Source organism: Corvus moneduloides, chromosome 2, assembly GCF_009650955.1.
Source record: "Corvus moneduloides isolate bCorMon1 chromosome 2, bCorMon1.pri, whole genome shotgun sequence".
NCBI lineage: Eukaryota > Metazoa > Chordata > Aves > Passeriformes > Corvidae > Corvus > Corvus moneduloides.
Genome location: NC_045477.1, coordinates 95134810 through 95152195, shown reverse-complemented (window position 1 = coordinate 95152195; position 17386 = coordinate 95134810). Strand labels below are relative to the sequence as shown.

At 42.6% G+C, this 17386-nt stretch overlaps 1 protein-coding gene across 2 annotated transcripts in view; it reads right to left on the bottom strand.

The window, feature by feature from the left end:
• NCK2 (NCK adaptor protein 2) overlaps nt 1-12678 on the bottom strand; it is an 86415-nt gene extending 73737 nt beyond the window's left edge. Inside the window, exons 1-2 of one of the 2 annotated variants that reach the window (XM_032100428.1) lie at nt 12357-12678; nt 10208-10298 (exon numbers count right to left, since the gene is read on the bottom strand). The gene's annotated coding sequence lies outside the window, so the exon portion shown is untranslated. The remainder of the gene's footprint in view (nt 1-10207; nt 10299-12356) is intronic. The other variant, XM_032100427.1, reaches the window with a different exon arrangement.
• Between the last annotated feature and the right edge of the window lie 4708 nt (nt 12679-17386).

The window sequence follows — 17386 nt, the reverse complement described above, 5'->3', positions numbered from 1 at the left end:
TGCTGATGCTGCCAGAACAATTCAGGAACCACCAAAATCTGTGTTTGACAGGTCCAGACCTACTGTAAAGAAAGGAAAACCTGAATGACTTCAGCATGATATATAAAGGTTTTCCTGGATAATACAGATTACATTTCTTCTTTAATCATTCTTTCAATAAAAGCAGTGTGAAATTCAACTTCTATGGCATTTTTAATTGTAGGTGTAGAAAACAAAAAAGCTGTCAGCTGTTGAAGCCTCAAGCACACCACCATCCTGCCACAGCTATTACTACGCTGGTAGAAGAACTAGAGAAACCTAGAGAAACAGTTCTCTCACTGGCACACCTAAAATGCCCAAGAGCCAGAACTGATTCTCAACTGTGCGTACACTTCTTTTAATCATCATTTTCTTCTTCCCATATGTGCCTTTCTTTACAAAGTCCCAAATCCAAACCTCAGAAAAGTTAACCAAACACATTCATAAGTAGCTTGAGTATCATAACTCAGTTGATTAAATATTTGGAAGAGTTTACCTGGTGGCTTTGAAGTGCAGCAGAGGACCAATTCAGGGCTCTGCGAGCGGCAATATACTTCTTGAGGATCTATCAGTAAAGTGGTAACAACCCTTTAAGTAAAGTAAGGCCAAAAGATTCAAGACGGGAAATGAAGCTATAAACAGTAAGAATGCAAAAGTTTACTCCCTGTATGCAAGGCTAGCAAACTATTACAACATCAAGCTACATGCCAGTCTTTTCCTTTCTTATTTACAGATTTAGCCTTTAATATGTCCTGTGCACTTTTCCAAGCTCTTGCTACCTATTTTAATTCTATACTTAAAGATCTTCCTGCATTCCGAGACAATTCTTATTATTTTGCTTTGATGCTTTTTTCCCTTGGATGTTTTCCAGATGAAGTTCTAAATTGAAGTTCAGCAGAAAAACAGTCACAGCACTACATTTCAATAACAGAAGCATTGAAAGTGTGGTCTTCAGTGTATTAAAGTCATTGCTGGAAGCTACATATGAAAATATATTACCCACCTCAGAAAAACCTCCATTGTTATAATTTGGTCATTTCACACACCAGTGATCAATCTCAGCTGAGCACATTTTGTAAGTCCATACATAATGATAAAAAATTAGACATACCAGAGAAAAATTTAAGTCTTTCCTTTGTGAACAGTTTATTCATCTAGTGATTTTATATAAAAATCACTTTTCTACTGCTTCTTGGTATGAAGCTAAACAAGCTGAAGATATACAAATTGTTGGTTACAAGGGTCAATGACTCAGCAACCTGCATTACGTCCACTTTGCAGCAAAAGCTGATATCCACAAAACAATTACTTTAAAAACAAATCTTGGAAGTATGCCCAAACGAAACTTTTTAAAATATACATATACATTTAAGGCTACTAACTGTGAATCATATATCCTTTGTCTAACTCTTCCTGAACTCAAGATTTCTATTTTCCAACTCTCATTCCTTTACCTGCCCTTTAAAATTTGTAAGTTTCAGACCAATGTTGCATATAAAGTCCTCAGAATCAGTAACAGTCAGTAAGTATACTACAGCACATCTACAAGCTGAAAACTCCAGGCTACATTTCATTTCAGTACGGAACAACACAGACTTTTCAGAACAGCAAAGTTCTGAAAAAATATTACAGAAAAGAGCATATCCAGCTATTGGAAAACAGAAAAACTGAAATAATATTGCTTCCACCATTCCCCCAACATCCTATGAAACTGGGATCCAGTGCTGAACCTCATCACACAATTCTCTCTGGGGCAGCTCTCCCACACTATGAAGAATGGACAAGCAGAAGGAGGAGGATGTACAGTGAAGGAAAGTACAGTGTTATTTTTATACAATTCGTCTTAGCCCAAAGCCAGTGCATACTGGTAAATCCTACCCCAATTTGGACCACATTAAGTTCAGATTTAATTAATCATTCCCAAATACCAAGTTGCAAGCATACACATATGAAGGTAGGAAACGAGAACATTATATTCAACAGAATAACCTGTAAAGCACCCTACAGTTACTCCTACCCTGAGCAGACATAAGCGGCAAACTTCCTTTCTGTGACTGTGTGCAACTACAGGGTTAGAACAGTGAGCCAACAAAACACTAACAAAAATATCTTCATCCAAATCCTATTCACAGCTGTTAATTTAATGGAAAGACTCTTCCGGCATGAAGAATACATGAGTAATAGCCTCCACGGGAACTTTAACAGCAGATCGTTAGACAAAGGGCTTCATAACACAGCAGCTGGACGCCATTCAGCTACCCGGCAGCCCCTGTGCTGCATGGAAAGAGTGCATTAAGCAGAGGATGTGATTTCTGAGGCACTGACCTGTGCTCCCTGGTGCTGCAAAGGGAGCAGAAGGGAGATGGGGTAAGGAGGCAGATTTGGATGCTTTGAAAGAGGTGTTAAAGCAAAGGGCTGTATGATGCAAGACAACATATGATGATCAGTAGCACGGAGCAGCTGCAGGAACACAGATTTCTCCACAAAATAGTTACACACGGTCATTTTAGCCTTCCATAAATTTACAGTACTTCAAATCAATGCCACTGAAAATTCTAGAAAAACAATGCAAAACACTTATTTATTACATTTCCCAATGTAAAAAATGTTTTTTCTTATTTAAGGAAGGATATGTATTGACTGACCCATGTGGGAGCCCAACCCAATACCCTAACACAATTCCAGAATATATTCATAGAAGAAGAAAGTTAAAAACAATTATACAGAAATCTTGTAAGCAAGGGTTCAAGTGTATCCTCATTTCAGAAATCTCATCAACTCTAATTCTGCACATCACGTAACTGCAATGTTCCAGTCAAATCTTACTCATTCCCAAATGTGTGCAATCACGTTAAACAGAATACATATTTTTCTAGTTTTATCTAATATTTTATTTTCTTTGCTTAAATATTTCTGCCATATGAATGGATTACAGACAACCCTAAAACACGTCCACTCACAATCAAGGCTATTCCCAATCCTAATTATCTACAAAATACAGCAAAATGGAAAAGAAGGAGGGAAAAGATTAAGCAAAGGTATGGGTGATCACCATCAGTTTAGACAGCACAACAATAAAGATAATCACCAACTAAATCAAATTTCTCTTGAGTAAGTATTTACAGATTCATAAAATAAAACTGTACTTACCTAAGAAAATCTAAAGGTGCATCTACACAACTGCCAAAACTAAGAATTATATTTACACCAGGTGCAAGTATTAATATTGAGGTTTGGAGTTTTGATTGTTGTTGGGTTTTGTGGGGGTCTTCTTAATATCTAGTAGGCACCACAGTTTTAGAACAACAGTATCAGCAATTTAAAAATCCACTGAAATCCAGCTGCTTAACATCAGGCATGACATCCTGCAAACTAGGCACATCCCTCACATTCAAAAAGCCTGTGGCAGGAAAATGGTGCAGAAACAAGAGCCAAGGGCTTCTACCATTCAGGTGGGCAACAGGCAGGCAGAGCTGACCAGGGAGTGGCACTGGAAAAATGACCTCCTCTCTAGCACAACTCCACCTTGACTCACCCACACTCATGACTCACTGACATCAGATTCAGGATTGCTACTTTTGAAGAATGAAGCATTTAAAATTTTATTACCTGCTTTGCAAGCACAGTATAATCTACTAAATACCAAGCTGTTTCAAATGCTATGTATACTCAGTAATGGTATGTATGCCATTGCTGCAGAAGAGTAAGTCAATGGCCATTAATTCAGATTGCAGTTATGTATGGTATCTTCTTTTAACCACAAGTATATCACTTATATTAACTCAAAGGAATCCAAATGACCAGCTACTTAACCACTAAAATTATCTATCCAGAAAGAAGGGAAAAAAATATCGAAGAACAGAACAGACAAATCGCAAGGGCAAGTTGAAAAGACTTTTATAACAGAACATTGAAATCGTGTCTAGCTGCACCACTGAACAATCTAATACAGTTAAAACATGGGGGGCAAAGCATTTTAAAAGTTATGAATTTCCATGATCTGCATTAATATTTTTAAACCTTGATTCCTCCAAAACAGGAATTACAAACCTCAATGCATTTAAGAGCTTTTCTTGCATCACATTTTAGTTTTCCCTTTTTTTTCCTGTTCTCATACATTTTGGTTTTCTGTTTCACATTCTAGGTTTCTATGTTTTTAAATTATACACCAAACTAACTAATTCCTTGTTTCCCCCCCGAGGGACTAACTTCCTATTCCATCAACTTAAGCAGCCATTATATCAAGCACTGCCTGATCCACACCTGTTCTACAACAGCTCAGTATTACTGTTCATTAAACAATCCTGAACTACTAGGAGCCACACTGACGTTATGGGACTGCTGGAAAAGTAACATCATACACAATGTATAGGTATAAAGTCTGTCTCTAAACACAGTTATACGCTGTGTAACACTACAGCAGAAGTTCAACACATAATTCAATACACATATCATGACAAGTAAAGAATGTGTAACTAAAAAAGAATTGACCTGCAATGTAACTGTGGTTCTTGCCTTGGAAAAGAGGTACTTACAGCTGAGCTTCGTAATTTGTAAATAAGAGACATTCATTCCAATAGGACCACCAGTAGTACTAAGCACATGCTTGCATTTTCACAGGGCCACAGCAATGGAAGGAAAAGTTGGGATACAAAACAAAGAATGAAACTTCGGCAAAGCTTTGACATTGCGCCTTCCAGAGAGGTGAAAGAAATATCTGAATAAAATAAACATCCAGAATCTCCTGTCAGCAAAACCAGAAAAGATCCTAAAGGAATACAACCAAGAGTATTACAAGACAAGATTAACAGAGGAAGACACACATTGTCACAGTAACAACATTACCCAGACTTTAACAGTTTCCTGCCATGGGAAGTCTATAACATTTGAGTTCATTATGATCCCCATGCATCCCTTAAGAGCCTCAAAGCTCATAAAAATGGTGTGTCATATTTTGATACTTGTGCTAAACACACGCTTTGTGATTACCAGTGTTTAAACTCAATACAATCCACACAGTCCTTACTGAGATATCTGATTAAATTTCTAATATTCATGAACTTGAATTTTAATATTGAATGCTCAAAATGATTTAAGTCTTTTGATGTAATGGAACATAAGTCATTTAGTGTCAAGTGGAAGGCAGACCCTTTATTATAGCATTAATTATTTGGGATATTAGCATTAATTTCTTTCTCTATTTGAATTAAACGGAATTCAAAACAGTGTGAATTTATGAATAGGCCACAATATAATTGTTTCTATATTATCCCTGCAGCACTAGCACAAAGACTGCCAACAGACCTGAAAATGTAAAGGAAGGAGATCGATCATCAATTTTTCTTTTCTTTTTTTTTTCTGAGAGACAGAAAAGGTGATGCTCAGGATGTTTATATTCTAAATGCCTTCACTCTTTTTTTGATGTAAAAATACACATCTTTATACCTATAAATGCCACCTACATATTTTTGCATTCAACATGCAATGATTAAAGGAAAGCACACTTAAACAAGACATACCATAACTACCCTCTTTTATGACTGGAACAAAAACATTCTTAATTAAAACCACAAAGCTGAAAAAATAGCAGGGATTTTTACAAAATTTCAGTGCTCACTGGGAAAAATGCTATGTTGCAACTTACATTTCCAAAGTTGGTCCATACACAGAATTTCAAGTTCTGGTAGGAAGGACTAATTAAAGATACAAACATGGGACTTCCTTCCCAGCACCTAAACGGTACCAGTTTTCAAGTCACTTATATTACAGGTATAGCCAGACAGTATTGCTATCAAAAGTAATCCATAACTATAAGCAAATAAATACACCACCATGCATGAAAAACTGCTGTTTGCAGATCATTTGAGTCAGTTACCAGAGCACTAGATACTGACAGACTGTAATGCAGTTTAACATTCCAATACAAAACACACAAAAACCAGCATTTATAGGACTTTGCCCAACTTACAGGACCTTCTTCAGTCCGGTTAAACCAGAAACACCTGGCCAACTGAGACTGCACCCTTACAAATAAACAACAGCCAAGACTATAAATAAACCAAATAAGCCATCTGTGCCACTGACTGCCCCTGTTTGCAGCCCATCTACACAGGTGTCAGCTCCTAGCCCTGCACTCTACAGCTGAACTACCACGGAGTGTTTGTACCATCACTGACTGACAGCACTAACACAAAATGAAAAAAATCAGTGAACAGAGTGCTCGCTTCCAACTTAACAAATACTCAAAACCTATCCTTCTGGTTTTGCTGACATTTTTACTAAAAATACTGAAGGCGTCTAAAACACATGCACCTTTGAAGTGACTGGATGAAGTTCAACTACCTTTTTTTCCTCTTCTACTATTTAGCAAACAAACTTTCAATCTAAAATTACCAATTATATTTTAACCAACATTAAATCTATTTAAAATGAAAACTCAAAGGATACTTGTAAAAACAAACTAAAAAACCTCTGACCTCAAACTCAAGAAAAAGCCTACAGTAATTTTTGCTAAGCTAAGTGGCAGAGTGCATTTGCAGCAGCCCAAGTCTCCTGTGGTGGAATCCAGAATTCTTGACATGCCATCATTCAAGACCTGTCAAATTTGATAACACTCTGTGTGTGTCTGGAAGGACACCATCCATTCAGGCAAATGAACGTGTCATTTGTTGTCATGACAGCTATCAAAATTCAGCCTGAGAGCATATCATAGAGCCACATATCTCTCCTTCTGCATTAAAAGGTTGAAAAATACTTTCCTTGTCGTCATCTGAAACATCATTAGGATGTCAACTAAGAAGTCGGCTCCCCTGAAACAGCAGTGGCCCAAGATGGCATTGGGAGCCAAGTCCAACACACAATGGATGGGGGAGAAAACAAGTGTGATGGATACACCGCTACTGCATGAACAGGAAGGAAAAACCTTGCAGCCATGGTATGCTGAGGGTGCTCTTACTGCATTAAAACCAAGAGGTCAGTATCATCAATGCTTGGGACTCTTCTTAGGTATCAGTGACAGGTTTTGCTAAACCAGAGGCTTAATTTATTGCTGGTTCCTTGAAATGTTTATTACTCCAGAATCCGCTAAAAAAATTTAAGAGTAATACACCAGTTTAACTCTCCATATACAGAGTAAGTTTTAACAGGATATAGTGTTCCTCTCCTCTCCCAAACCTGTGAAAGGACTGATGGAATGTTTTATTTTACTATATAGTTGACTAATGTTTAACTGGTATACAAAAAGCATTATTTCAGCCAACTTTAATTTGACAAGGATGAGTTAGAAAATCCCACCACATTTCATTTATAGTTTATATGCCTAATGAATATCATCATTCCTTTCTAAACCTTCCCACCCTTCCAAGGATCTAATCTTATTTTGAAGGAAAGGTTCTAAAACAGTGTTCAATGACTTTTTGAAAATAATATAAATAAGTACAATATAGTTAAATCCAAAGAGAAATTGACAAATTTTTCTCCAAGAGCTTGCTTCTATTTTCTTAAAAATAAAACACATACTTCTTAAATGATGCACTGCTAGCACAACCAATAATCCCACTCCAGCATGAGTAAAATGCACCTGCTTTTGTTAACCCTCTTCCTGTTTTCCTATAGGGTCTGATGGCTCCTCCATATTTGCACAGAGCTGATCCAGCATAACCCATAGGGAAAGACAAGCAAGAGACAGCACTCAGCTAAAAGCAGCTTCTCGCACTGTAAGAGGACATGACCCAGCGTCAGCAAAGCATCCGCATCCTCTAGCTTCTCCATAAACTTCAGTACCTGCTTTCACACTTGTGTCACTTCTCTTCATTAAGGCCCTCATAAATACTTTGATCATTACTAGAATGTAGAAACTTCAAACAGCTCAGAAGGCTAAAATCTGCCTTTGTAACAAATAGGTAATAAACTGAAGGCCTGCTCGTTTATTTTTGGTTATTGATCCATCTTGGCTAATCAGCCCAGTCCTGGCACAACAAGTACCATCCACATCAACTCCAAGCACCACACAATAGATACCTCTGAAGCAACAGAGGAAACCAGTGCCCCACCTATCCAAACAGCACAACTGCTGAAACACAACAGGCTACCTAACTATATTTCCTTTCTTGCTTAAACATCTTATGTGAAACAAAGTTTGTATTTCATTTCATTAATTAAAAAAAAGACTTTGAAAAGGAGGTTGCCTAAGACAATTGTTACCCGATTCTGTAAACATACTACATTCACCATTTTTGTCTGATAAAATTTCAGCCATATTCTATCTGTGGTATATCTCACTACCTGTTTTCACGTCTGCTTCTATGGTTGTGCATACTTTGCACACGGTAACTGATATGAATTGAGGAAAAGTGGGTAAGGTAAAAACACACCCGTATAGCATTTTATTTTGCACCTGTATTTTGTCATGATTGTAAGAGAAAAGCAACACTTTTGAGAATGCAGGGATCTGCCAAGCATGCCGTGTTCACCACACTGTCTGCTCCACCGAATGATCAACAGTAGTTACATGTCACCATATTAATACTGGCTAATGAGATCAGGACCAAAACCAGCACAGCAAACCTATAGTACCAAAAAGTCTCTAAACCACAAAGTTTGTTTCTATAACTGTGAACAAATACAGGCTATACCAGCATGCCCGAGCTTCCACTCTAACATATGTTTTTCTTAGCATGAGTATTTCTAAAACTTTACTGACACCAGGGTTTTGTGTATAGCTGCAGTAATTTAAAATGCAATGGGTTGGTATTCTCTAATCAAGATATATTCCTCTGTATCTGAATTCTTAAAATATGCAGTACTCTATTAAAGTTTAAAAATGTACACTGTCAGGCCACCTCATTGCACACAAAGTTATTATTTATGCTGGGTTTAAAATATGAACTCCATTAATGGTGAGAAACAAATTAATTTGTTGTGTCACATATACCTAATTGAATATAAATATATATATTTCATATTTCAATGCACTTTCAATTTACTCATGCCATTAGCATTTATGAAACAATTAAGAATCCTTATGATAGAGGAAAAAAGATTACTTCAAGAAAAAAAAAATTTAACATTTGGAAGAATTACTTTACCCACCACTGAACAGAGCAACAGTTTAATTGGGCAGAACACCGATGACTATATTATTATGAGAAAACTAATGGGTCTAATTAATTTGCAAGAAAATTTTAAATTGGAACTACCTAAAACAGAAATAACTTCTGGATTCCTGGGCCAATATGCATAAATCTGCAAAGCAAAACAAACAGAAAACTCATTTTTTCAAAAGGTGTACCAGGATCTCATGTACTAACTTTTTCAAAAGACTGGACAATGGTTCACAGGTGAAGTGATTAGTGCAGGCCTCATTTCTCCACCTCAGGATGAAGAAACACTGCTATTTCCCACATTACAAACACCATCCCAGCTGTCTCTGAACATTGTTCACTTCAGGAGCTAGTAAGAATCCTTGACTTTCACTCCCTGGAAACTATTGTTCTACAACATTTCTCTATACCTAGTAAATACAAGGACAAAGAGCACTGCCTTTAAGTTTATTATTTCATGAGAAGCAGAAAGTAGCTCTCCTGCAGAGTGCCTCAACCCTCCGCCTCTCCGACACGCCAGATGACCTACTTTGGGGGAGCAGGGTGTCCAGCGACAAGCACCCAGCACCCCACCCCTGTCTGACTAAACTAACTGAAACACGGCAGCACCTGGTTTCACAGTTTTCAGCTATCTAAAAACTCCCTTAAACACCTCTAATAAATCCACATCAGTAATCCTCCTTCCTCAAAACACACTGGGAATGGGGGGTTGTGAATAGCCACAGCTTAGAAACCATCAGTCCCTCAATGCAAACAGAAAGTATTTTTCTAGAACATGCGCTTTGCATTCAAAGATGCCTTGGTTTTGATTTCAAACCTGCGGCAAGTAAATTGATACAGCACCTGTCTCCATGAGTCTGGAAGCAGCTTTTATGCTCAAGGAGCATGAAAAATGCAGATACTCTGGGTAGTTTTGCTGCTGCTCAAGACCACGACCAGCAAACAGAGCTATCTGGGTATCACTTTTCGAGTCACTACTGTTATAGTTTCTACCAAAGGAAGCCATGACCACTGCAAAGGATTAACATACCAACAACAACACAAGGCACAAAAAAACAAAGGCTGGAAAAGCAGCAGACATGGCTGACCTTGTCTCTCTTCTTTAGCTACAGAAGATGCAAGGTGACACCGAAGAGAACAAACACCTTTCCATAAGCTTCCAGACAGCAAGCCAGGAAACTAGAGAAGAAAAGACAGGAAGGGGAGGTGAGTTCCCTTTCTGTGCAGCAACAAGGCAAAGGCTGAAGTTCTGAATTTATCATATGTTCAGTAACCAGGGTGCAATAAAAAGGATCATCCAGACTATCAAGGGCTAACTCTGCTGTTAGTTTTGGGAAAATATAGCAAAAGTGATTTTGTGTATCATTTTTTTTTTTTTTCACAAAAGCAATCGGAAACATAATCTGGTAGAAGTAAGAGGCAAATGCAACAGCTAATGTTGCAATACAGAACAACAGCAACAAGAGCTAACATTATAATGAATCTGTATCTGTTTCATGGCCTATATAAAAATATTTGCTAATGACAGCCTTGATCTTCATGGTACAGGTGCCTTCTATTGCTACATTTATTCACTGTTCCCAAAAGTGACATCTTCTGTCAAAGTCACAAGAAGAAAGTCAGTTACAAAGACAAAGTGATCTGCTCAACTTCTTAAACAGACTTGAGCAAGACAGAGGATTTTGATTTCCAAAGTTGTGAAATCAATAGTTCAGAGAAGCAACAACATTGCATCAGAAATTATAATCCTAAAAATTAAAACACAGTACCATTAACATCATCTATGTGGTGCAGACTGCTTCAGATTCCTAAAAAGCAGTGGCAAAACAAGTACTTTCAAACAGAAATTCTTCATAATCTCCTACCCAATAAGTCCTTTCAAATTCTTCCATGTTAAGTTACTAATCCAAACTCCCGATGATACAAACCACGCGTGGTTGGGCCATGAAAATTGGTTTTTACAAAGGCCACTACCACATTTCATGAAAGAGAAGTCTAATTCTCCCACGTTGAGCTGCTAGAACAGTAGCAGTATATTCCTCAGAAACAAAAATGCTTCATGGGAAGGAGAAGGGGAAGAAACGCTGTTCAAGCTGAAGAACACTTTAAATTCTTGCCGACTTTCAGTCACCATTTAACTTTTAAAACAACAAAAGGTTTCACTTTGTTTTACAAAAACATGACAGCTCCGAGTGAAATATTACATGGAATTCAGGGAATAACCCTGATGCATGCAGAGGGCCACATTCACGGTTAAAAAACAGGGGAAGATATCAACATAGGAACTAGAACTGAGAGCACTCATGATCAGCCAGCTGTAGGTGAGACCTGAATTACAAACCTGAATCCCAATCTGACAACCTGATCTGAGATAGGCCAAAGTGCCTACCCCACCAGGAAGGGGTAGCTGTTAGCCTGGGCACATTTTTAATTAAAAACAGGGCGAGAAGACTTACAAACTTCAGTAATTTTCTTCCCAAAACACGCAGGGATGCGCTTCATTGAACACTCAGTACATGAGGTGTAATTTTACCTTTGTGCCCTTTTCCTACACTGGTATCAACCGGGGCCACAGTGCACCGCGCTCCTCGAGAAAACCTCCGGCCTCAGCCCTACTAAAGTCGAAAGTCGGTGACGGAAAGAAAAAAGAACCGAGCGGGCCGAGGGCCATGTCCCCGCTGCAGCCCGGTGTGTCCGCCCGCCGGTCCCCGTGCGGGGCGGCGGCGCTCCCGCTCCCGCCCGGGAAACTTTCGGGTTGCGCCGCGCTCCGGCCGGGAGGCGCTGCCCGCCTTCCCCCGGCGCTGCCCCGCGGTCGCCGGATACGCCGCCTCCATTCACCGGAGCCCCGCGAGAGGTGTGGGGGGGTGGTGTCCCGGCCCGGCGCTGCCCCCCGGCCGAGCGGCACAAAGCAGCGGCTGTCACACGCACACAGACACAAGAGGCAACTCGGGAGGATGAAGGAAGGGCCGCCCCCGACCCCCCCCCCCCCCCGCCCCGCAACTGGACGTGGCACACAAACACGTCCTCCCGCTCCGGGCCCCCCGTGCCGCCCCCAGCAGGTACCGGCCCCCCCCCCGCGCGGGGCGGCCGCGGAGCCTCGGCCGCCCAGGTGACACCCGCCCTTCCCCCGCTCCCGGCGCCCCTTCCCCGCGTCGCCCCCCGCGGTCGCCACAACTTTGCGGCGGGCCCCAGCCCCCGCCCCGGCCCCATCCCCGTCCCGCCCGCGGCCGCGCTCACCTCCGGCCGGCCGGCGGGGAGCGGAGCGGGGCGGGCGGCGGCGGCGGGGAGGCTCCCAGCCCAGGCGGGCTCCGCTTCTTTGTCTCCTCGGCGGCGGCGCCCGCTCGCTCCCCCTCCGCTTCCCTCTGCCCTTCGCCGGGCGGATGCGGGCCGCGTCCTCCGAGAGGGGCCGGCTGGCTCCCCCCCTTCTCCTTCCTTCTCCTCCTGCGCTCTTCGCCGGACGCGTCCAAGGCCCCGGCCCTCGGCGGCGGCAACGACGGCGGCAGCTCCGCTCACTGCCTTCCCTCTGCCTGCTGCGCCCGGCGGCGGCGGCGGCGGCCCCTCCTCCGCGAACCGCCCCCCCCGGCACAGGCACAGCCCCCGCCCCCGCCCTGCCCTTCCTGCCGCTGCCGCTGCCGGGATCGCGCGGGAGGAGCTCCCTGGGCTCCCCCTTGCCCGCCGGGAGGGCCGCTGCTCCCCCGCTCCAGCGCAGGAAGGACGGGCAGGGACAGCCTGGGTGGCTACCTCCCCTCTGCGGGAGGACCTCTCCGGGACCGCGGGGCGGGGCAAAGGGGGCCCTGCCCGGCAGGAGCGCTCTGATGCCTCCTGCCCCTCCCTGGTCCCCTCCCAGCCCCGTGAGACCCGGCGCTCCCGGAGAAGCTGCCCCGCTGGGAGCGGAAGCGTCCGGGAAAAGTACTGGAGAACGCTGAGAGACCCGGGGATGGGGGGACGCGCGCGCTTCGGGGCTGGGCCGGGGGAAGCGCCCCGGAGCGGGGAGGGGCGCGCCGCGGTTCGCCCGGGGCTGCCACGGGCCGGGAGACCCACGGGCCGGGAGCGCGGGGCCGCTGCCGCCGGGGAATTTCCAGCCGCCGAATCGGGGTGCTTCCGCCGCCGCCCATTGGCCGCGCGGCAGGCGCAGCCCCAGCTGTTCCCGGCCCTTCTCTTCCCTGCCAGCCCGGGGCGAAGTTTCAACCTCAGCGCCCCGCGTATCAGCCGGGTCGGGCGGTGATCGGTATTACGGGGACTCGGCATGTACCTGCGCAGGTGTTGTGCCCTTGGCAGAGGGTGGTGGGCACGGCAGCCGCCCCAAGTCACGGAATCAGAGAATATTCTGTGTTGGAAGGGACCTACAAGGATCGTCGAGTCCAACTCTTTGCCCAGCACAGGACACTCCAAGAATTCCAGCATGTGCTGTGAGCATTGTCCAAATGCTTCTTCAAATGATCTCTGTTAGGCTTGGTGCTGTGACTACTTCCCTGGAGACCCTGTTCCAGTGCCCAGCCACTCTCTGGGTGAAGAATCTTTTTTTAATACCCAACCTAAACCTTCCCTGACACAACTTCAGGCCAGTCCCAGGGGTAAACCAGTTCCAAAATAGAGCCCCGTGGCTGGGTGTATGTCCAGTCCATGCCAGCCGCTGTGCCCCTCCACGCACGGGAGACACCTCCACGAGTGGTTAAAGGCAGAGAACAGAAGCCTCCCATGGTAGCCCTGGTCTCTAGTGGGAATAGCCAACCTGCCAGCCCCAGTGCCTTCCCCTTGGCACACTCCCCCCAGTAGTGTCCCTGGGCTATGGGGAAAGATCATCCCTCGGGGTGGGCAAGGGAAAGGGGGAAGCCACTCTAAAACACTGTAAGCCCTTTGCAACATGGCAGCTTCGAGGGAGAGGAGGCTGGAGTGTTAACCATACTGGTTCTCCTCAGGAGACTTTTCTTGGCTTGGGAGGCAAGGCTAGGCAACACCACTCTTTCTGAATCCAAATTAAAGTCAGCAGCCCTGCTGTCTTGTTTTCTGTGACCAAGCTTAATCTGGCAGTGAGATCTCGGGACAAAAATTTTAAATGCTTGAAATATGATGATTTAAAAATGTTTCCTCCACAATCTTTCCATGTTCCTGCTTAAAATAGTTTAGAAATCCTCAAATAACTCCCTCTTCCACTTGCTAACTTTTACAAATTCTCACAGCATTTAATTGAGGGTTTGGGAAGCCCCAAGTGCCTTTCACGTGCCTGTGAGATAAACCTGAAAGGAAAATGTGGCCACTTCTTTCTTCCAAGAAAGACTTTGCATGCACCTCAGGGAGGAACAGAAGGGCCCTGTCCTGGCTTTTTGTGCGTGCATTTGACTTCAATTCAGAGTGGTGTTAATCTTCCTTTTGAAACAATAACCTGACCATGCTTGTTTAGAGCTGGAAAATATTTGGGGTCCCGGCTATCTCTGCCTCACAGCAGTCAGGCCTCACTCCAGCTTGCAGAGACTTAGGCTGAGTTTAAATGGGATCGGTCATCCAAGGACTTTCAGTTAAAAATCTCTGTTGTTTCTGGAACAAGTTGCACTGTGGAAGTGGTAAAAGAGACATGAATTATCCCTTCTCTCCTTTGCATTTATAGTACACAGTTAGGTTTCGGTCTCAGTTTTGTCCCTTCTTATACCACACCCTCGCTAATGCCATCCTACAGTAAATCCCTGCACTTTGTTCTTTTCCCTATAGCACTGTTCAGTTGAGGATGTCCAAAGCAAGGTGGCATGAATCCTTCAAAGCTTCCAGGCTAAGTTAGACCTCCAGAAGTGTTTGGAACCATAAGCTGCTGAATGAGCAGTAGCTCTCAAAGCTTTCCAGGTATCTGAAAAAAAAAAAGATAAAGCACACCTAACTTTAGCAGATTAATGCTAATAGGATTTACAAAATAAGAATGTTTTAGGGAGGGATTTGGATGAATACATTGTCTTGAGGCAAAGGACTAATTTAAGGACTCTGAAGCATACTGTTGTTAAATATACTTAATTGCATTAAGAAGCGATCCATTAAAGCTGGTTTTTTCCAAACTGTGGCTTATGATGAACAGAAGACACTGTAGAAAGTGTTTGCAAGGGTTTGTATGTTGAAGGATGTTTTAACTGCCTATTTGCTGAATGGATCCTTAGGTTTCCCCGCAAAAACAACCAAGATGTTGCCCTGAGTAGTATTTCAAAACATTGAGCCTACTGAAATATTAATGTACGCCTTTTGAAATGTCATAATTAGCTGTTATCTCTGGAATAACTGTTATTAAGAAAAGCTGGCTGCTTATGATTTGAGTGAGAATTACATTCTAAATATGAGAAGATGATAAATTTGGGGTAATATGCACAGAAGTGAAAGCAGTACATGATGTGGCAGGCACGCTGTTTTGTATAAAGAAAGTAAATATATAAAGCATGCGCTTTTGCATATGCATAAGAGTGGTGCTGTCCTTAGAAAATACATACACCGGAGAGAAGAGCATGAATGTTTTTCCCAGCCTGAGGCCATAGCTATATACCAAAAAAAAAAGAAAAATATGGTTAAGCAATAGAAATATGTGTCTGTGTCTTTGGCAAAGAAACAGCATGCCTCATGCTGCTGCTTCAAACAGGGCTACATGCAAACCCCAAACCCAGAGGATGTGTGATAGATCTATTTTACAATTACATAATGGCAGTCAATTCATCTTTCTGTTCATGTCTTGCACAAGAGGCTAAAAAAACAATAGTGTGTCTTTTGGCTTAAACTTCTTTATTATTTTTGGCCTTTCTTTTTTCGTTACTACCCATCTTCTGTCCCCTATGTGATGCTGCTTGTGCTTTACCACCTGCCTGGCAGAGCAGTGGCTTCCCCAGGAAGGGCATGTGACCGTATGGATCCCAGCCATACAGATCCTAACCACACAAATGTATTTACACCGGTTGTGGAAGGAGACAACCACCACCCCCCAGATGCGGCTGCTTCTGCCTTCTGCGCAAATACCTGATCTTTTCTCCCGATGCATCAGGTTTGCTCACCAGCTGCTCTATCTAGAGTATGAGCTATTACCCACTCCCATAGGGAGACATTTTAACAGGGATGTGAGAAAGAGGGACTGGTAAGTTGAAAATCTGGAAAACAACGTTGTCCATTTCAGAGGTAGACAGCAAAGGTGTTTGGTCACTCTATGTTAGTCCATTGGGGACAAAATATACCTAAATCTGAGTTAATGTAGGTTGGACTCCATGACCTGAGAGGTCTTTTCACAACCTCATTTATTCTATGATTCTGTGATCAACCTCTTTCAAAAACCACTACTCCTAACTTTCAAAACTGCCTTTTAAAGGTATCAATAGTCTAATAAATTCCATTTATATAGGTGGGCTGTTAATACTGTGTCACTAACAAATGGAAAGGTAAAAAAACCCTGGGCACTGGAGGAAAAAAAAAAGGTGATTTTTTAATTCTCCCTAACCTGAAAAAAAATGCTCATTTTAATTCCACAAACAACAGAATAACAGATGATAGAAGAAAACTTCTATCAGTGTCTTTTCCCTCAAGAAAAAATCTTCTTGAAGGGTTTACAGCACTACACGTTTAGTTTCTGCTTAAAACATATACTCAATTCCCATGTAGATGAAGGGGAATTACATGACCAGGGGAGAATAGATCCCAAATACTCACTTAGTTACTGCTGAGTCACTTAAGTATATTTGCACTATGATTCTAATTCAGCCTGACGGTAAGGCAGCTGCTTTTCTCACTTAGTGCATGGCTGCTGCATCTTCAGTGACATTTATGAAAAATGTTGAGGGGAAGAACGTGTCCTTAGAGCTCACAATACATCCAAATTCTTCTATTCAATGGACCAAAGCTCCCCAAAGGTACTGTAAAACTGCAAGCTAAATCTATCAGCAGATCACATTTTACTATGACAAATTCTATCATTATCTTTTGTAGACAGTTGCTGAGATTCAAAGTATTTATGTAAGGAAAACAAACTGGTGTTTTGGGCTTTGGAAATGTCAGGGCCCTTGATTCTCCTGTTTATTTAAAAGTGGAAGTGTGCTGAGGGACATCTTTTGAACTCTATTCAAAGGTTAAAACTGATCTTTCATACAGTTTTGAAATTCAAAATACTGCTGTTAAATGTTCTGACTCTGCTGTGTAATATCCATTTTGCACTTAAATACCAAATTCTGTCCAGAGTTGGCTGTTCTGCACAGTGCAGAGACATGGGCGTTGCATCTTCCAGCCATGAGGTGCAGCCATTTTAAGGGAGGAGCACA